At 44.9% G+C, this 19,636-nt stretch overlaps 1 pseudogene; it reads left to right on the forward strand.

Annotated features, from left to right (window-relative positions):
• LOC139159959 (zinc finger protein 721-like) overlaps positions 1-14,325 on the forward strand; it is a 55,274-nt pseudogene extending 40,949 nt beyond the window's left edge.
• Positions 14,326-19,636: the final 5,311 nt, after the last annotated feature.

Genomic DNA, 19,636 nt, shown 5'->3' on the forward strand with positions numbered 1-19,636 from the left:
ACTGCTGTACCCGCTCACCGTACGAGAAGAGGCGTTCAGGTAAGCAATCAACGCCTATTTTGCCCTCTGGAGGGCCTCCAGGTGGGCAGAAGAGGGCTGTTTTGCCCTCCCCAAGCTCCATGAAAGCCTTTGGAGCTGGGGAGGGCAAAAATGGCCCTGCTGGGCCTGCTGGAAGTCAGGAAATGGGGGACCGTGGGCACGTGGAGGGGTATTGAATATGGGTCTGGGCACACTTAGAACCCACCCCTTTTATGACATTACATGACATACTACATAACATCATATACTGTATCAGTTCTCTAAAGACATGTGTACTAATCAGGAACTTGCGAATATACAGTAATAATAAACCTTGGTTCAACTCTCAAAACAACACTACAGAGCACTGCACACTAAGACAACTTGACACAAGAATAGATTTTTCCTTAACGCCATCACAAATTATTCTCTCAACACTGTCAAACTATTTACTAAGTCTGCACTATTATTACTGCTAGTTTTTTCCCCATCATCCCTATCACCCATTTCCTCCCTCTTGTGACTGTATGACTGTAACTTGTTGCTTGTATCCTTAAGATTTTTATTAATATTGATTGTTTCCTCATTGCTTATATGACCCCTATGACAATCTTAAATTCTATAGTCATGATTCTTGACAAATGTATACTTTGTTTTATGTACACTGAGAGCATATGCACCAAAGACAAATTCCTTGTGGGTCCAATCACACTTGGCAAATAAAGAATTCTATTCTATTGTAATTAAAAATTAAAAATACATGAAACTTTTCAAATTATTAGTAGGAGAGAATACTTCAGGTTTTCAGCTTCCTTAAAATATTCAAATATTGTTCATTGACAATTCCATTGAAACATATGTCAGCAATGTGCAACAGCTGCCAAAAAAGCCAACCCAGTTCTTGGCTGCATTAACAGAGATAGAATCAAGATCACGTGAAGTGTTAATACTTCTTTATAAGGCCTTGGTGAGGCCACATTTGGAACACTGCATTCAGTTTTGGTCATCACAATGCAAAAAGGATGTTGATACTCAAGAAAGAGTACAGAGAAGAGCAACAAAGTTGATTAGGGGACTGGAGGCTAATACATGAAGAATGGCTGCAGGAACTGGGTATGTCCATTTTAATGACAAGAAAGACCAGGGGAGACTATAGGTTTTTAAGAAGATGTTGGATAATCAATTGTCTGAAATAATGTCGGGTGTCCTGCCTATGCAGGGGGTTGGACTGGAAGGCCTTCAAGTTCCCTTCCAACATTATTATTATTATTATTATTATTATTATTATTATTATTATTATTATTATTATGTTGCTTCTTAACCATAATTTTTCCTCCATCCTTTCTTTCATTAATTGCAGCTCAATCTCCTTTTTCTTCAACCATCATCTCCAAATCCAGACTAATCTTTTCAAACCACTGAAATGTGCATTACTTTTGGCAAGAAAAAAAATATTCTTCTTACACCAAAGGTTCCTGCTAAAATTTGCTGAGGCGTATTCTCTACTGAACACCAGAATAAAACTCTTCATGTCTCTTATTTACTGTTCCCTTGCAATATTTGAGCTTTATATTTATTTTTCAGCACTTGCCTTCCTTAATTTTCCAGTTTTTCTCTAGTTACATATGTGATTTTATTCCCTCCGTGTTCATTTGTCCATAATCGGGCCTTGTTTTGAGGTAAAAAAAATTTTAACGTCTACACGTTTGAGGTTTCCCTTCATTTTGGTACTTTTCTTTTGATGCCTTTTTTTATCAGGATCGATACTTCAGGATTATTCACATTATTACAGTCTGCATTTGGTGTTTCCAAACCTCCTTGTCTGCCCAAAGGCATCCAGGCAGCTATAATAACTGAACTCGTTAAAGAAAAAATACAAAAAAATACAAGGGGCGAACATAAGTGTACTGATGTGCCTAACGTCCCCTGTCCAATTACCTTTCCTTTTCTCATATATCCTATATATTCTCTCCCTCTCATCCACTCCTCTTCTTTTTTACTTACTGCTGTGTCTGCTTAGTAACAGCCGGCTGTCAGAATCTAGCTCGCGTATCCCTCTCCAGGGTGCTGATTGGGCGCGTAAGCCCAGTTACTTGTTAAGCGGGAACTTTCCTCTGTATGTGATTGGTAGCTGCCTCAGAAGGCGTCCTGTATATAAGTCTGTGTACTCTTGTTTGGCTCTTAAGCCTGTACCTGCCCGGTTGGCACGTTCTGATTAAACTCACATGTTCTGGTAAAAGGCCTCAGTTATTATACTGGCGACGAGATTTCAGCCCTGCATTTCCATTTCGCATCTGTGTCTGCAGTAAGTGACAATGTCTGTACAGCTTACTTTTCCCCCTTTCAACCCACAAGGGGAGACCTGGGATTCCTACGTTGCCCGCTTCGACTGCTTCCTAATCTCGAATGGGTATACCGAGATTTCTGGGGACCGTAAAAGATCTTATTTTCTCGGTTTCTGCGGCCCCGAAATGTTCGAGACAGCCAGAGCTTTATTCGCTCCAGTCTCTATCCACGATGTGCCTTGGGAGACTTTCCTGTCAACTCTCCAAGATCATTATGCCCCAGCCCCGTCACGTTGTGCCCGGCGCTACGTTTTTTATCAGAGAAACCAGGCAGAGGGTGAATCCATTAATGAGTTTGTGGCCGCTCTCCGCCGGGCTGCATTATATTGCGAGTTTACGGATTTGAATGATTACTTGCTGGACAGGCTAGTGTTCGGAGTCCGGGATGGCCGCCTTAAACGCCGCTTGCTGGCCACCCGGGATTTGACTTTTCAGACAGCCTTAGCTGAAGCTCGTGCTTTTGAGCTTTCCACACAATCTCTGGCAGCCATGGATAGCTCGGTGAACGCAACGGCCAAAGTGCCAGCGGTGCCAGAGAACCCGAACGCCGCTGCGGAAAAGGAGGGCGGCAGCGAAGTTGAGGAGGAGGAAGTCTGCCGGCTGGGTGCTTCTAGGGGTCGTGAGCCTCCTGCTAGTCGCCCCCGCCCCCCTCTGTCTCCATGCAGGGGTTGCGGGGGAAACCATTATCGGTCGAATTGCTCGTTTAAAGAAGCGGCTTGCCGGCGTTGCGGGGCCAGAGGCCACATTGCGAGAGTCTGCCGTTCCCGGAGGTCCCCTCCAGCCGCCCCTAGAGAGCAGAGGGAGTTCCAAGGCTTCAATCCCCGTTGGCAGAGATTTTCTTCCACTAAGAGGGATGACTGCAATGCCATCTATAGCTGCCCGCGCCCAGCTTCTACGTTTGTGAGGAAAACCTCAGTTTCTTCTGACAAGATCTCCGTGACAGTTCGCCTGGGAGGCGTGAATTGCTCCATGCAAGTGGACACGGGCTCCGCGCATTCATTGGTTTCCTGGGCCACCATCAAGAAATGCATGCCCGGGTTAAGCAAGAATCGGTTACAGCCATGTACTGTGACTTTACGGGACTACCAAGGGGCGCCCATTCCGGTGTTGGGGGAAGGGAGATTCCCTGTCATATTCAAATCGTTCATGGGCAGGTTGCCTCTGATGGTGGTGGACGGGCCATTCTCCAGCCTCCTGGGTTTAGACTGGTTTAAGTCTTTGGGCTTTTCTGTTGCGGGGGTGAACGCTGTGAGGGGGGAATCAGTATTTCAAGGGCTTACTAAGGAATTCCCCTCCGTCTTCGATGACAAGCTGGGTTGCTACACCGGAACCCCGATTACTTTTAGCCTTGATCCCAAAGTACCAGCAGTGAGGCTGAAGCCCCGCAGGGTGCCCATTCCCCTCAGGCCAAAAGTTGATGCTGAATTGGACCAAAAGTTGATGCTGAATTGGGGTGTTAGAGCCAGTTGACCAAGCTGTCTGGGAGACCCCACTGGTCATCGCTTTCAAAGGGGATGGGGGATTGAGATTGTGCGGGGATTATAAATGCACTGTTAATAAGGCCCTGGCTCACCACTCATACCCGCTCCCAGTGGTGCAGCAGTTACTTCACACTCTGTGTAATGGCAAGATCTTTGCCAAGCTCGACCTATCCCAGGCTTACCAGCAGCTCCCCGTAGACCCCTTGACTGCAGAAGCCCAGGCGATTATAACACATAGAGGGGTGTTCAGGTGCCACAGGCTACAATTTGGGGTCTCTATTGCACCGGGTATGTTTCAGGGATTGATGGAGCGGTTGCTGTATGGGCTGGAAGGCACGGTGCCCTACTTTGACGATGTCCTGGTCTCGGGGAGTTCCGAGGACGAACTTCTTCGCAGGGTTAAGAAGGTATTGCTTAAATTCCAAGAAGCGGGACTGAAGCTCAAATCAAAAAAGTGTGTCTTTGGGGTTCCAGAGGTTGATTTCCTGGGATTCAGGGTGGATGAAAAGGGAATCCATCCCACCCCTGAAAAGACTAGGGCCATTTGGGATGCCCCCAGACCCCAGTCGAAGGAGGAGCTGCAGGCTTTCCTTGGTCTCTTGAACTTCTATGCGGTGTTTATCCCGCACAAGGCTTCGGTGGCAGAGCCGTTGCATAGGCTTCTGGACAAGCGGTCTGCTTGGCACTGGGGGGAGCGGGAGGAAGCTTCTTTCAGAGGGGTCAAAGGAATACTCACCTCAAACAGTGTCCTGGCTCAGTATTCCCCTAGTCTGCCATTAGTTCTCACCTGTGACGCTTCCAGGTACGGAGTGGGGGCAGTCCTCAGCCACAGATTGCCAAATGGCTCGGAAGCCCCTTTGGCGTTTTTTTCTCGGACTTTGGCCGCGGCAGAAAGAAACTATGGGCAAATAGATAAGGAGGCATTGGCCCTAGTGGCGGGAGTTCGCCGTTTCCACGAGTATTTGTATGGCAGAAGGTTCGAGTTAGTAACGGACCACCAGCCCTTGCTAGGGTTACTCTCAGGTAACCGCCAGAGCCCAGCTGTGTTGTCTCCGCGTATGACACGCTGGATTGTCTTTTTGGCCAATTACACCTACACATTAACATATAAACCGGGTCGTCACATAGCACATGCCGACGCACTCAGCAGGTGCCCAGTACATGAGGAATTAACAGACCCTGCACCTGCCAGCTCCGTTTTTGCTCTGACAGATGGGCCATTAGTATTGGCTGCCCCCGAGGTATCTAGAGAGACAGGGAAAGACCGCATTCTGGCCCAGGTAAGGCAATGGGTTTTGAGGGGGTGGCCACTCTCTACCCCAGCTGACCAGTTCATTCCGTTTTTCCGCTGTCGCACGGAGTTCTCAGTAGAGAGAGTAGTTCTTTTAAGGGGTGGCAGAGTGGTTATACCAGGCAAGCTGAGGAACCAGGTGTTGTCCCTGCTGCACAAGGGGCACCCTGGAATAGTTAGAATGAAGGGTCTGGCCAGGGATTACGTGTGGTGGCCAGCATTAGATAAGGAAGTAGAGCAGTGTGTGGCTAACTGTGCTGTTTGCCAGGAGAGCAGGTCTTTACCCCCACGGGCTGAACCTTTAACATGGGAACCACCAGCTAGCCCCTGGACACGCTTGCACATAGATTTGGCCGGTCCCTTCATGGGGCAAACATTTTTAATCACCGTGGATGCATACTCCAAGTGGGTAGAGGTGGCCCAGTTGCAGTCCACTCAGTCACAGGCCATCATAGAATCTTTGATGACCCTATTTGCCACACATGGATTCCCGGACCTGCTAGTCTCGGATAACGGCCCGCAGTTCACATCAGTCCTGTTTGAATCCTTTTTGGCTACTGCTGGCATTAGACATGCCTTAACCTCGCCTTGGCATCCGGCCAGTAATGGCCAGGCGGAACGGGCAGTTAGGTCAATTAAAGAGTCCCTCAAAAGGTTGCCCCAGAACTCTTGGAAGGCTAGATTGGCTGATGTGCTCATGGCCCAACATACTACCCCATGTGTAACCACGGGAAAGATGCCAGCGGAGTTTTTAATGGGTCGCAAATTGCGGATTATACTTGACAGGTTGCACCCAGGGTATGCGGGAACAGTACAATGGCCAGAAGCTGCCAGACGTGAGGTGTCTGTAGGAGACGCGGTATTTGCCCGTGCATATTCGGGCCAAAAGAATTGGGAGAAAGGTACTGTATGCAGGGAACTGGGGCCTCATTCGTTCGAGGTAGAGCTAAGGGACGGGCGAATTTGGAAAAGACACCTGGATCAGATTAGACTTAATAGGGAGGATCGGCATGGGGATCGGGAAGCCAATGAGTTCCAGGGGGAGTGTTTTCAGGAACCGCCCACGGCAGCAGGAACTTCAGGAAATCCTTCCTCGACGTATAGCAGGGAAGAGGAGGTGGGCCAGGCTCCCAAACCGATCCATCCGGCCGAGATCGAGGGTTCAGAACATTCCACAGAGCCCCGGCGCTCCGAGAGAATCTGTCGCAGACCGGTGTATTTAAAAGATTATGTCTGTGTCAGCCGAAGGGGCAGGAGTGCTGTGTCTGCTTAGTAACAGCCGGCTGTCAGAATCTAGCTCGCGTATCCCTCTCCAGGGTGCTGATTGGGCGCGTAAGCCCAGTTACTTGTTAAGCGGGAACTTTCCTCTGTATGTGATTGGTAGCTGCCTCAGAAGGCGTCCTGTATATAAGTCTGTGTACTCTTGTTTGGCTCTTAAGCCTGTACCTGCCCGGTTGGCACGTTCTGATTAAACTCACATGTTCTGGTAAAAGGCCTCAGTTATTATACTTACTATCCCTATATATACTACTTAATGTTTATTTCATTCCATATGATTTGTATATTGGACAAATAATAAATAAAATAAAATAAATCTTAATTTTCCTCAAAGTGTCTCCGCCTTCCAAGAGAACTGAGCATGCGCGGGCCTGTTTCCTAAACAGACACAGATGGCGGGATTTCCCAGGCATTTTCCAGCAAAGACTTGAAAAGCTGTTCACCTTTTCTGCGGTCTCTGGTTGTGCTCTCCCCTCACACACACAACCGTGAGTCTTCGGGCGAGTCTTCCTAGCAAACGAAGAGGCTGCACGGAAATTTTGCACTTGGAGATCGGGGTTCACTGATGGGGCTTTTCTCCCGCGCTGGAGGCTCTTTGCATGGAGGGGGAGGAGGAGAGATCGTCTTTGCAAAAGAGAGATTCGAGCCTCTAAGTCAGTGTTGACTCCTGGACAGTTTCCCTGCCTATTTCTTGGCTCCGTTTCCAGAAGGGGTTTCCCTCCCCTCCCCCTTCCAAGGACGAGAGAAGCGAGCAGTTGGAGTCCCTCCTGTTAGCTTTGCATGCAAGGCTGCCTCTCCACGTGCGAGGAGCTGGTGCAAGGACTTGTTCTTCACTATGCACGTTAGAAATGATATCAAACTATCTTTTAAATTATATTAAATATATAAATATTGTAAATTATATCATATTAAATTATGATGAGGCAGAGAGAGACATTTGGTTCAAGCACAAGGCTTAGAAAGCAATAGATTTCTAGTCCAACTTTTGGCATGAAAGCCTGGAGCCCATCCCAGCTCTCAGCCCAATCTGCTTCACAGGGATGTTGTTCTGGGGAAAGTAGTAATGTATAAAAATAACAAGAAGACATAAGAATAAAAATTAATTTTTAATAAAAACTAGGAAGTAGAAATTAAAAATACATGGATGAGAGTCGCCCAGAAAGTAATGCACCACATTTTTTCCTCTCAGCCTACAGTAATGGTATGGATGCGAAACTTTAGATATACATTATTTCAATTGTCAGGAGTGCGTGTGTAAATTTTGTGTTTATTCAGACAGCGTAGCAGTTTTTTGAAATGGCGTCTGTTCGTGATGTACGTTACAAGCGTGGGTCATCACTGAATTTCTCACTGGAGAGAAAGAAATTGTTGGGAACATTTGCCAATGTTTGTGTACAGTTTATGGAGAATCTGCAGTCGACAGAAGTACGGTTAGTCGCTGGGCACAGAGGGTGAAGATATTAGAAGACGGAAATACCTTTTTGACCAGAACAAGGAGTGGTACTTAAAGGGCATACATGACCTTGTGTCTCGCTGGTGGAAGGCCATAGAACGGGACGGAGATTACGTTGAAAAATAGGGAGTGTACAAAAAACATCATTATTTCTTCTGTTTAAGTTTCATTATCTTCAATAAATAATTGTTGAAGAAAAAAATGTGATGCATTACTTTCTTGGCAACCCTAGTAAATGTGTTTTCCAATATTTTGATAGACATTGATCCTGAAGGGTTGACTGCAATTTCCCCCATATGTAGGCAGTGCAAGCTAAATAGTAAGATTTCACCTCCTTCCAAGACCTCGGTGGGTGCAGACATATATCTTTACTTAATCTTGCCTTCCCTCTCTTTCCCATTATTCCATTTTTTTCCATTTCAGGTAGCTAAGCTCAAAATATTTTCTGCTTCTTCTGGAATCTTAAGTATCTTGTCTGGGAAGAGAGCTGAATGGCCTTGGAAAATTTGGCCCCACCTCTATCTAACGGAAAAACCTATGAAAATCCTTGGGTCCATTTTGGAGCTGGATTAGAGATCAGAAAGAAGATGGAGGGACAACACCCAGCAGATGCAGAAATTAGAAAAGACTCTCCAGCTGCTCAGCCATGGAGCCGTGGGAAGAACGGGGCAAGTCCTGGGCGAAAGAGCCACGAAGAGGCTTCCAATAGTCCAGAGGTTCAATGCTGTCACTTCAGAAAAATGCAGTTCCAGGAGGGGAGTCATCCCCGAGATATTTGCACTCGGCTTCACTACCTTTGTCATCAGTGGCTGCAACCAGAAAAACACACCAAGGCTCAGATGCTGGACCTGGTGCTCCTGGAGCAATTGCTGGCGGTCCTTCCCCCAGAGATGGCCAGATGGGTGCAGGAGTGTGGAGCAGAGACCAGTTCCCAGGCGGTGTCCCTGGCTGAAGGCTTCTTGCTGACCCAGGAGGAGGAAAAGATGAAAGAAGAGTTGCAGGTGGGAGAATGTAACCATGGCAACTCTAAAGAGGATCCCTCTGGATTTGTCAATCCCTTCCTGGCAGAGTTTTCTGGGATTATTAACTCCTAAGGGCATTTGCTCTCTTCTTCCAGAGGATTTGGGGCAATTGTTCCATTCTCTTTCAGCAATGGACATTGGGGTCTTCTAATTTCAAGGTGCAGTATGACAGATAATTTATTTCCATCTGTGTTCTTTGTTTCTCGTACTGCATCATCTCCAGAAATCTGTGGAAGCTGTGACTGAGTATAGAGAGGAGGGGAAAGATTCATTCAGATCTTCTCAAGAGTTGATCTTCAGGGAGAACATCCAGAAAGATCAAAGTCAAGACTCTACGCAAGGTAAGAAAAGCTCTTTCTGTGTGAGATGAGATTTCAACATTTAGCTGATTCTTTCGTTCCACTTTATTGGAGTGTCCCTCTTTAACAAATCTGCTTCCACCGTTTTTTAATCTTTCTCGCAGAGAGTAGAAAGCTGTCCTTGGATTCTTTAGATTCACCTCTTTGTGATGGAGCTGAAATGCTACTTCAGGTAAGGAGGAGACTCACAAAAGGCCCCTGGATCAGAAGGCTCCTCCTTCTGTCTCCCAGGGTTTTTCTCACGCACCATTACAAAAAATATATATCCTTTTTTGCCCTTTGAAAAGCATATTTGGGACGGTCGTCACCTGGTGATTGAGAATCCCCCTATAGGCATATAGAGTTCTATTGCAACCTCTTTTAATTCCTCCATGAGGGTGTTGGTGTTGGAGTCCATTAGTCCCTGAGTGGATGAAGTGAGCCATTGGAAAACACGTCAGGTGGGTTTTGCCAGTATTTTGCTCTGCCCACTCTGAAAATAATAGAATAGAATAGAATAGAATTTTATTGGCCAAGTGTGATTGGACACACAAGGAATTTGTCTTGGTGCATATGCTCTCAGCGTACATAAAATAAAATGTACATTTGTCAAGAATCATGTGGTACGACACTTAATGATTGTCATAGGGGTGAAATAAGCAATGAAGAAACAATATTAATAAAGCAACAAGTTACAGTCATGGGAGTCACGGACCAGGATGGGAGTCACGGACCAGGAGTGGATTTAAGACCCAACTACCAATTGAACAAGAATATTGAAGAATGGGATGCCCTAAGGCTGTGGTGGTGAACCTATGGCACAGGTTGTACACGAGACGTTGCCCTAGCTCACCTCCAACATGCATGTGTGTGCTGGCCAGCTGTTTTTTGGCTTGCACAGGCGCGTTTTGGGCTTCCAGAGGGCCAGGGAAGCCTTTGGAACCTGGGGAGGGCGAAATGTGAGCCTACTGTTGTTCTGGTTTCTGGTAGAAATTTAGCAATTCCAAATAACTCTTATTAAATGTATTGTTTCATGAATAAAGAAACTCCATTTATTTCTCTGCTCTTCTGGAATTCAAACACATTCCATACAGGCACTTGGTCCGTAATCTCCCGTAGCTGCATTTCTCACATTCCTTCTCCTGCTCCACTTAACAAGATTTATTGTCCTAACAGCATGATTTCTAAAAAACAGCAGAACTGACGGCTAATAACACAGAATACTTTTTGTTTACTTGAGAGCGGCAAGAAGCACCTCCATTTTTCCCTGTGGCAACATTGAAACTCCACCCTTCTTCTCCACTGACCCCCTGATGTGCCAAATACATCACTACAGTATTTAGCCCATTCCTCTCCTTAATATCTTCTTTCAGACCTCTGTTCTCTACGTTTTTGGGCCCTTCTGAATTTAGGGTTAACCCAGCGAGCGTCTGATTCTCCCTCGCTAGATCCTGAACCCATAGCCCCATCCTGTGGCTGACCTCCCACCTGTTCTACTACCTGTAACCCCAGACACCCCACTAATTCATAAACGCTATCTGAATCCGAGTCCTCAATATCTTCATCATCCTCCAACTGATCAGGAGTATGTACAACAACTGTGCCCACCAGACGTAGGGAAACGGCAATTCCAGTAGCAGGCGGACCCAGACTTTTGGCACCTGAGGGAAAAAAGCTTCGTCATCACTGCCCTAAGGCATTGCAAACACTCCCAACTTCATCAAACATGATTCATTTGGTCCATCAGCCAAAAGTGGTGAGATCTCATTCTGAAATCTGCAGAAGGTACCAATTTTGTCCACGTGATCTCTTTTCCTAAAATTGGTGAAAGAAAACTATAAAGTTATTATTGGGATTATCCATAATTAAGGAAACCTTTGTCCTTGTTCAGGACGTTCTGTCTTTGGAGGACGTGGCTGTGTATTTCTCAGAGGAGGAGTGGTCTCACCTGGATGCTGACCAAAAAGCACTCCATGAAGAAGTCATGCTGGAGAATTCCAGGAATCTGTTTTCTCTGGGTAAGAACCCCTGTATGTGCTCAGAAATAGAAAAGAGTTACATTTTATTTCTGGGGAGGGAAATCCTTTATTGACAGTGCATTCAGCAAGCATTCACACACCCCTTCACTGTGTAGAATTTTGTTATGAGTCTACAGTTGTTGAAATTCATTTTTTTCCTTATTCATCTACACTTGGTACCTGATGATGATGATGATAGTAATGTGAAAACAAAAAATTTAGAAATCTCTGTAAATGTATTAGTTTCTAGCCTAGAGTTTTAATCTTTTGAGGAAACCAACTTTATAGAAAAAAGAAATTTATTGAAAGAAAGATTGGCAGACTGCCTAGCCTGGCTTTTTACCTAAAGAATTTTCCTAAAGTGTTCTGCTCATGAAATACAATTTTATGGGGTCCCTGAGGTGTAGAGATGGGGGCCAGGTGGAGGATGTGTGTAGCATATGGTGGGAGAGTTTTGCACATGCGGAAGGTAAACCCACCAAGTAGCCATGGTTAATCACTGTACCTAATTGAAGTCTTCAAGGAAAAACACTGCAGCAGGCTTTCTTGTAAAAATATATTTTACTTTTCTTCTTATCAAAATACTTCTCTAAATAAACTATCAACTTTGCATTTAATCACTTTATCAAACTATCTACAATACCCTCATATAACTCTTACTACATCCACCACTGCAACCACTAAGCAGTAATTACTAACTACAAACCACCCAGCACAAAACCACTCTGTTACAAACGACACCCATGCAAGGATGTTACTCCTATTATATAGGTTACAGCCAATCAGGTTGCAGCACAATTAGCAAACCCATGATTACATACTGATTATGGCTGACATCAGCCTCCCCTATGGTTACAAACCATTTAAAGCAGTACGTCATGATACGAACCTCTCATCATACTAACTTTTTGAGATACGAACACGGGGTTCGGAACTTTTTTCACCTTATGAACCTGCCGCCGTGAGCGCTGAACCCGGAAGTTCGGCAAAGGTTCGGATTAGGAAGGCCTCCGAGAAGCGCTGCCGCCTGTCTGTCACCTTCCGAAACAGCTTGGGGGGCTTCTCGGAAGTTAGGCAAAAGTTCGGGTTTGGGGTTTGCCCGGCTGTCACCTTCACAGAAGAGCCGTGGAGCTGTCGGCTGGTTTGGAGGCTCAAACAGAGGTGGGGAATCCCAACAGGGAATTCCAGGGGTGGAGCTTTGACATCACGGAGATGTCCTCCCTGGCCGGCCGAAATCTGGACTCTAGACAATGCTCTTGTTTTTTCTATCTTTTGAGGCTTGGAAAACTACAAAAAGCAATAAACACTATGAAGGAAGTCAGCGATCTGTGCATCCTGCCACAATTTGCCTCTGAGGAAGAGGCTGAATGTACTGAGCAAGGTTCTGCCTACCAGGATTCAGGATTCCCTCCTGAACCTGGTCGCTGAGTCCGTGATGGCCCTTAGTTGCCTTAACTGACCAGATGACCTCTGGGAGGGATGTTTAGAGATATGCCCACTTGTGTACCGCGTTTGTCCTTAGTCTTAAGTTGAGGGTGGGGAGATAGTGCCATCCAAAAATTCCCCCTGACTTTCAAAGATTCTGCTCTGTAGACAGGTGGAGATCAGACTTTGATTGAAGATGGGATCTGGTGGGTAGGTTGCTGCCCCAGCATGACAAGGTGTCCGATGCACTTTGAGAGTTTGTGGCACCATGAAATTGTCCCAGGTCAAAGGTGAGATCAGGGCTGCCATCCCATCCTGTTATAGGGCTATGATTTCACTTGGAAATGGGACTTTCCTATAATCTTTGTTTTGGCTCTTCAAGTTTGGGAACAAAACCACTGAAATCCATTTATGATTCTTTGGCTAAATTTCAGAAGAAAAGTTTTGATTGTTCCCTTTTCTTGCTACAGTTTTTCTTTTTCTCTTTCAAGGTTTTAATGGGCAAGAAAACAAGAATTGCAAGGAGGAACACCAATCAATCCATCACACAGGAGATTATCAATGCATAGAGCATGGAAAGAGCTCTACCTGTAGTACTGGTCTCAGTTCCCACAAGAGGAGCCACACAGGAGAAAGACTTTTATAAGTGCATGGAGTGTGGAAAGACCTTTATTTCTACCGCTGGTCTTAATACCCACAAGAAGATCCACACAGGAGAGAAAGCCTATCAATGCATTGAGTGTGGAAAGAGCTTTGGCCATAGCAGTGATCTTCTTCGACACAAGAGGATCCACACAGGAGAAAGACCTTATAAGTGCATGGAGTGTGGAAAGACCTTTATTTGTACCACTGGTCTTAATTCCCATAGGAAGATCCACATAGCAGAGAAATCCTATCAATGCATGGAGTGTGGAAAGAGCTTTACCCATAGTAGCGGTCTCTCTTTCCACAGGAAGAGCCATACAGGAGAAAGACCTTATCAATGCCTGGAGTGTGGAAAGAGTTTTGTCTGTAGCAGACAAGAGGAGCCACACAGGAGAAACACCTTATAAATGCATGGAGTGTGGAAAGAGCTTTGGCTGTAGCAGTGATCTTCTTCGACACAAGAGGAGCCACACAGGAGAAAGACCTTATAAGTGCATGGAGTGTGGAAAGACCTTTATTTGTACCACTGGTCTTAATTCCCATAGGAAGATCCACATAGCAGAGAAATCCTATCAATGCATGGAGTGTGGAAAGAGCTTTACCCATAGTAGCGGTCTCTCTTTCCACAGGAAGAGCCATACAGGAGAAAGACCTTATAAATGCATGGAGTGTGGAAAGAGTTTTGTTTGTAGCAGTCATCTTCTTCGACACAAGAGGAGCCACACAGGAGAGAAATCCTATCAATGCACAGAGTGTGGAAAGAGCTTTACTCGTAGTAATGATCTTGATTTTCACAAGGGGAGCCACACAAGAGTCACATAAAAGTTTGAAGTGTGGAAATGGCTTTGAAAAGAGTTATGATCTCACTTTACATAAAAGGTTCCCTTTGTGAGAAAAAAAGACATGGCTCCATGGAGTGAGGAAAGAATTTGTAAGGAGTAAAGCTCTTACTTGCCATAGAAACATCCACACACAAGATCAACGATATGAATAAAGGAATTGTGGAAAAAGCTTCAATAGAAATTTCTGAAAGAAAATCAATATGGTTTCTGTAAAGGCAAATTGTGTCTTACTAAGTTGTTAGAATTCTTTGAGGGTGTTAATAAACACACAATGAGGGTTTTTAGTGGGTATATATCTATATACACATAGTAAAATACATGATGAAGGTTATAGAGGAGATACTCATAGTAAAATATATCTAAGAAATAATAGAAAAGAAGGTATAGTAATAGGCATACAAATCCAATAAATAAATAAATAGAACATATCAATGAAAGAATAGAAGAAGAGATGTAGGAATAGAGGAAAGGTATAGGAGATGTAGGAGAGCAATAGGACAGGGGACAGAAAGCACTCTAGTGCACTTGTACTCACCCCTTACTGACCTCTTAGGAATCTGGATAGGTCAACCGTAGATAATCTAAGGGTAAAGTGTTGGGGGTTTGGGGATGACACTATGGAGTCCGGTAATGAGTTCCACGCTTCGACAACTCGGTTACTTAAAGTCATATTTTTTACAGTCAAGTTTGGAGCGCTTAATATTAAGTTTAAATCTGTTGTGTGCTCTTGTGTTGTTGTGGTTGAAGCTGAAGTAGTCGCCGACAGACAGGACGTTGCAGCATATGATCTTGTGGGCAATACTTAGATCTTGTTTAAGGCATCTTAGTTCTAAACTTTCTAGGCCCAGGATTGAAAGTCTAGTCTCATAGGGTATTCTATTTCGAGTGGAGGAGTGAAGGGCTCTTCTGGTGAAGTATCTTTGGACATTTTTAAGGGTGTTAATGTCTGAGATGCGATATGGGTTCCAAACAGATGAGCTGTATTCGAGGATGGGTCTGGCAAAAGTTTTGTAAGCTCTGGTAAGTAGTGTGAGATTGCCAGAGCAGAAGCTACGTAGGATTAGGTTTACAACTCTTGAAGCCTTCTTGGCTATATTTTTGCAGTGGGCTTTGGTACTTAAATCTTTTGTTATTAGTATACCAAGGTCCTTAACCGAGTGGGGATTGTCTGTGATAATTTGATTATTCAGTTCGTATTTGGAGTTCAGATTCTTCTTCCCAATGTGTAGGACAGAGCATTTGCTAGTTGAGATTTGGAGTTGCCATGTGTTAGACCACTCAGAAACAGCGTCAAGGTCTTTTTTGAGAGTAGTTGTGTTATCGGTGATGTTGAAGAGTTTTACATCGTTGGCGAAGAGGACACAGTTTGTTTGTTTGTTTGTTGATTTGATTTGATTTGATTTGTATACCGCCCCTCTCCGGAGACTCGGGGCGGCTAACAGCAATAATAAGACAGCGTACAATAATAATCCAATAATAAAAACGATTAAAAACCCATTAATATAAAACCCAAACATACATACAAACATACCATGCATAAAATTGTAAAGGCCTAGGGGGAAAGAGTATCTCAATTCCCACATGCCTGGCGGCAGAGGTGGGTTTTAAGTAGCTTATGAAAGGCAAGGAGGGTGGGGGCAATTCTAATCTCTTGGGGGAGTTGGTTTCAGAGGGCCGGGGCCGCCACAGAGAAGGCTCTTCCCCTGGGTCCCGCCAGCGGCATTGTTTCGTTGACGGGACCCGGAGAAGACCCACTCTGTGGGACCTAACTGGTCGCTGCGATTCGTGCAGCAGAAGGCGGTCCCTGAGATAATCTTGTCCGGTGCCATGAAGGGCTTTATAGGTCATAATCAACACTTTGAATTGTGACCAGAAACTGATCGGCAACCAATGCAGACTACGGAGTTTTGGTGTAACATGGGCATATTTGGGAAAGCCGATGATTGCTCTCGCAGCTGCATTCTGCACTATCTGAAGTTTCCGAACACTTTTCAAAGGTAGTCCCATGTAGAGAGCGTTACAATAGTCGAGCCTCGAGGTGATAAGGGCATGAGTGACTGTGAGCAGTGACTCCCGGTCTAAAGAGGGTCGCAACTGGTACACCAGGCGAACCTGGGCGAACGCCCCCCTCGCCACAGATGAAAGATGTTTCTCTAATGTGAGCTGTGGATTGAGGAGGACGCCCAAGTTGCGAACCCTCTTTGAGGGGGTCAATGATTCTCCCCCCAGGGTAATGGACGGACAGATGGAATTGCTTGTGATGTAATCGCAAAGGTCATTGATGTAGAGAATGAAGAGCGTTGGTCCCAGTACACTACCTTGGGAACACCGCTTTTAACTGGGATGGGGGTGGATATGGTGCTTCCTATTTTGACCACTTGTTGTCTGTTTGACAGGAATGCTGTAATCCAGCTATGGAGGGATCCTGAGATGCCATAGGATTTGAGTTTTAGGAGTAATTTGTCGTGGACCACTGAATCAAAGGCTTTGCAGAAGTCAATATAAATTGCATCTGTAGATTTCCCTTGATCTAGATGAGTTGTCCATATATTTTTGCAGTCGAGGAGCTTCAGGTTGCAGGATAGTTTTTTTCTGAAACCAAATTGTTTGTTAGAGAGCAAATCATTAATTTCTAGATGGAGAGTAATTGATTTGTTTATAATTGATTCCATGACTTTGCATAGGACGCAGCATAGTAAAATTGGTCTGTAGTTATCTACAAGAAAGGGGTCTCCTTTTTTGAAGATGGGAATGACCATTGCTTTCGACCATAGCTTAGGAAGTGTGCTGGTTCTGAAGGATTTTTCAAAAATTATGCTTAGTGGTTCAGCTATGGCAGAAGAGAGTTTTTTTAGGAAGTAAGCACATAGACCATCTGGTCCGACTGATAGAGAAGGTTTAAGGTCACGTAATGCTTTTTCAACTCGGTCTTCAGTGAAGTCTACTTGGGTTAAGTCGTTGAGGGAGTTTGAGGTGCGATTAATGAAATTGGGGGATGAGCCATTGCTGTTAACAAAGACAGAGCCAAAGAAAGAGTTGACGAGGTTAGCTTTGGATGAATCATCATGGTATTCTTTGTTGTTGGGTCCTTTGAGAGGTGGGATAGGTGTAGAGTCTTTGAGTTTATTATTGACAAAGTTGTAGAAAGCTCTATTAGATTTGGTGCGTTGGAGGTTTTCCTCTTGTTTGTTTGTTTGTTTGTTTGTTTATTTATTCGATTTATATGCCGCCCTTCTCCTTGCTGTAGTAGTTAAGGGCATTCTGTTTTTATTTGATTGCAAATGCTTTTATATCGGCTTTTGAAATGGGAAACTTGTCCTTTTTTGTTTTTCCTCCAGAGAGATTTTTTTCTTGTTTGTAATTTTCTTATTGAGATGGGGAGGTTATTTTTTTTGTTTATGGTACATGTTAGAGGTACATGAAGTCTGATGATAATTTTCATTTCGAGTAGGAATGTGTTGTAGAGGTCATCAGTAGTGTAGCATTCAGAGAATAGTTTTCCAGTTTAATGTTGAGAGGTGGGCTTTAATGAGTTCGTAGTTTGCTTTTTTGAAATTTGATTTTTGCTGTTGTATTATTTTGGTGGATCATAGTGTGGCTTAAGTTGAGACTGAAGTTTATCATGCTGTGGTCGCTGCTGGAAAATGGTTCTGTTATTTGTAAGCCATATATTGCACTTTTGCTGTTGCAGAAAAATGAGATCCAGACAGTTATCAAGTCTGGTATTGTTAGTTACCAATTGGTCGAGTCCCAGATAGGTGACGGTATTATATATAGTAGAATGGATGGGTTCCATTTAGTTGATATTGTAAATTTTGACTTTCAAAAGGCTTTTGACAAAGTCCCTCACCAAAGGCTCCTAGAAAGGCTCTTCAGCCATGGAATTAGAGGACAGGTCTTGTCCTGGATTGGTAACTGGCTAAATTGTAAGAAGCAGAATGTGGCAATAAATGGACAATTCTCAGGATGGAAAGAAGTGAGAAGTGGTGTACCCCAAGGTTCAGTTTTGGGACTTTTACTTTTTAATTTATTCATTAATGATCTGGATGTAGAAGTAAATAGTGAGGTAGCAAAGTTTGCTGACGACACTAAATTGCTTTGGTTAGTGAAATCAATGTTCCCTCTAATTTTTTTTCGGGGTGGGCGGAAAAATATAGTGTCTGAGCAGCAGTCCCCTTGGGACTGGGTGACAGAAGTATAAATAAATAAATAAATCCCTTCTTTTTATTAAAAGAAATTAATAATAAAACAAAACAAGAATCTATTACTATTAAAACTAAAACAACCAGCAAAACCAAAAACATAACTATTAATAAAAACAGGTCAGGGCTGGGTTTTTTTAAAATCTGTTATTATTTCAGTGCTTTTAACATATGGTTTAAATCAAGAGTCACTTCTCTCTGTTTTTCTTTCTTTCCTGTCATTCTCTGCCTCAATCATTTTCTCATTTCTCTTTTTTTCTCCCATTTTTTCTATCATTTCTCTCTCTTCCTCCCACTCTTCTCTCTCTCTCTTGCTTTTTCTCTCTCACTCGCTCTTCCTTCCTCTCTCCTTTTTCTTTCTTTCTTGCTCTCTCTCACTCTCCTTTCCTATCTTCTCTTTCTCTCCCCTCTTGTTCTCTCTCTTTTTTTCTCAGTTTCTGTCTCCCTCTCTCCTTTCTCTCTCTCTCTCCCTTGTTCGCTTTCTGGTTTTCTTTCTCTCTCTCTCTCGTTTTCTTTCTCTTGCTCTCTCTCTCACTCTTTCTCTCCCTCTCTTGCTTTCTCTCTCACACACACACATTTTCTCTCTTGTTCTCTCTTTCGCTATCTCTCTCTACCCTTTCTATCTCTCTCATTTTCTCTCTATCTTGCTCTGTCTGCTATTCTCTCTTTCTCTCTCTTCCTTTCTTCTCTGCGGAGGCCGGCGAAGGTTTTTTACTTTGAATGTTCCGGGTGGGCTGACAGGGGGATGGGGAACACACGCAGCCACGCGCCCGACATTCAAACTAACCTTCACCGGCCTCCGCTGTGAGAAGAACGCCTGCCCCACCTCTCCTGCAGCCCCTTTGCTGACAGCCCGGGCGAAAGTGCTCTAGGAGAAGGGACTGCGAGAGGGACGGGGCGGGTGTCCCAAAGCGTTCGGAGCGGCCGGATCAATAGGACGAGAAGCCGCAGCGGAGGAGTAGAAAGAGGGGTGGATCGGGCGGGCGGGCGGAGTGCAGCGGAGAAGCCAGGGAAGTGAGGGAGCCGGAGGCACTGGGGGGGCGGGGGCGGCTCCTTGCGCGGGCCTGAAAAGGTGCGTGGGGGGCTGTTTTGGGGTGCGCAGGCACACACCTTAGAGCAGAGGTCCCCAACCGCCGGTCCGCGGACCGGGACCGGGCCGTTGGGGTTTTCCAGCCGGTCCGCGGCGCCGCTGCCCTCCCGGCAGAGGACATTATGCAGGACAGGGTGGGGCGTCGGGCAGGGCGGGGAGAATCAGGAGGCTCCTTTGGCGGCTGGGGG

The sequence above is a fragment of the Erythrolamprus reginae genome, chromosome 2 (assembly GCF_031021105.1).
Source record: "Erythrolamprus reginae isolate rEryReg1 chromosome 2, rEryReg1.hap1, whole genome shotgun sequence".
Lineage (NCBI taxonomy): Eukaryota > Metazoa > Chordata > Lepidosauria > Squamata > Dipsadidae > Erythrolamprus > Erythrolamprus reginae.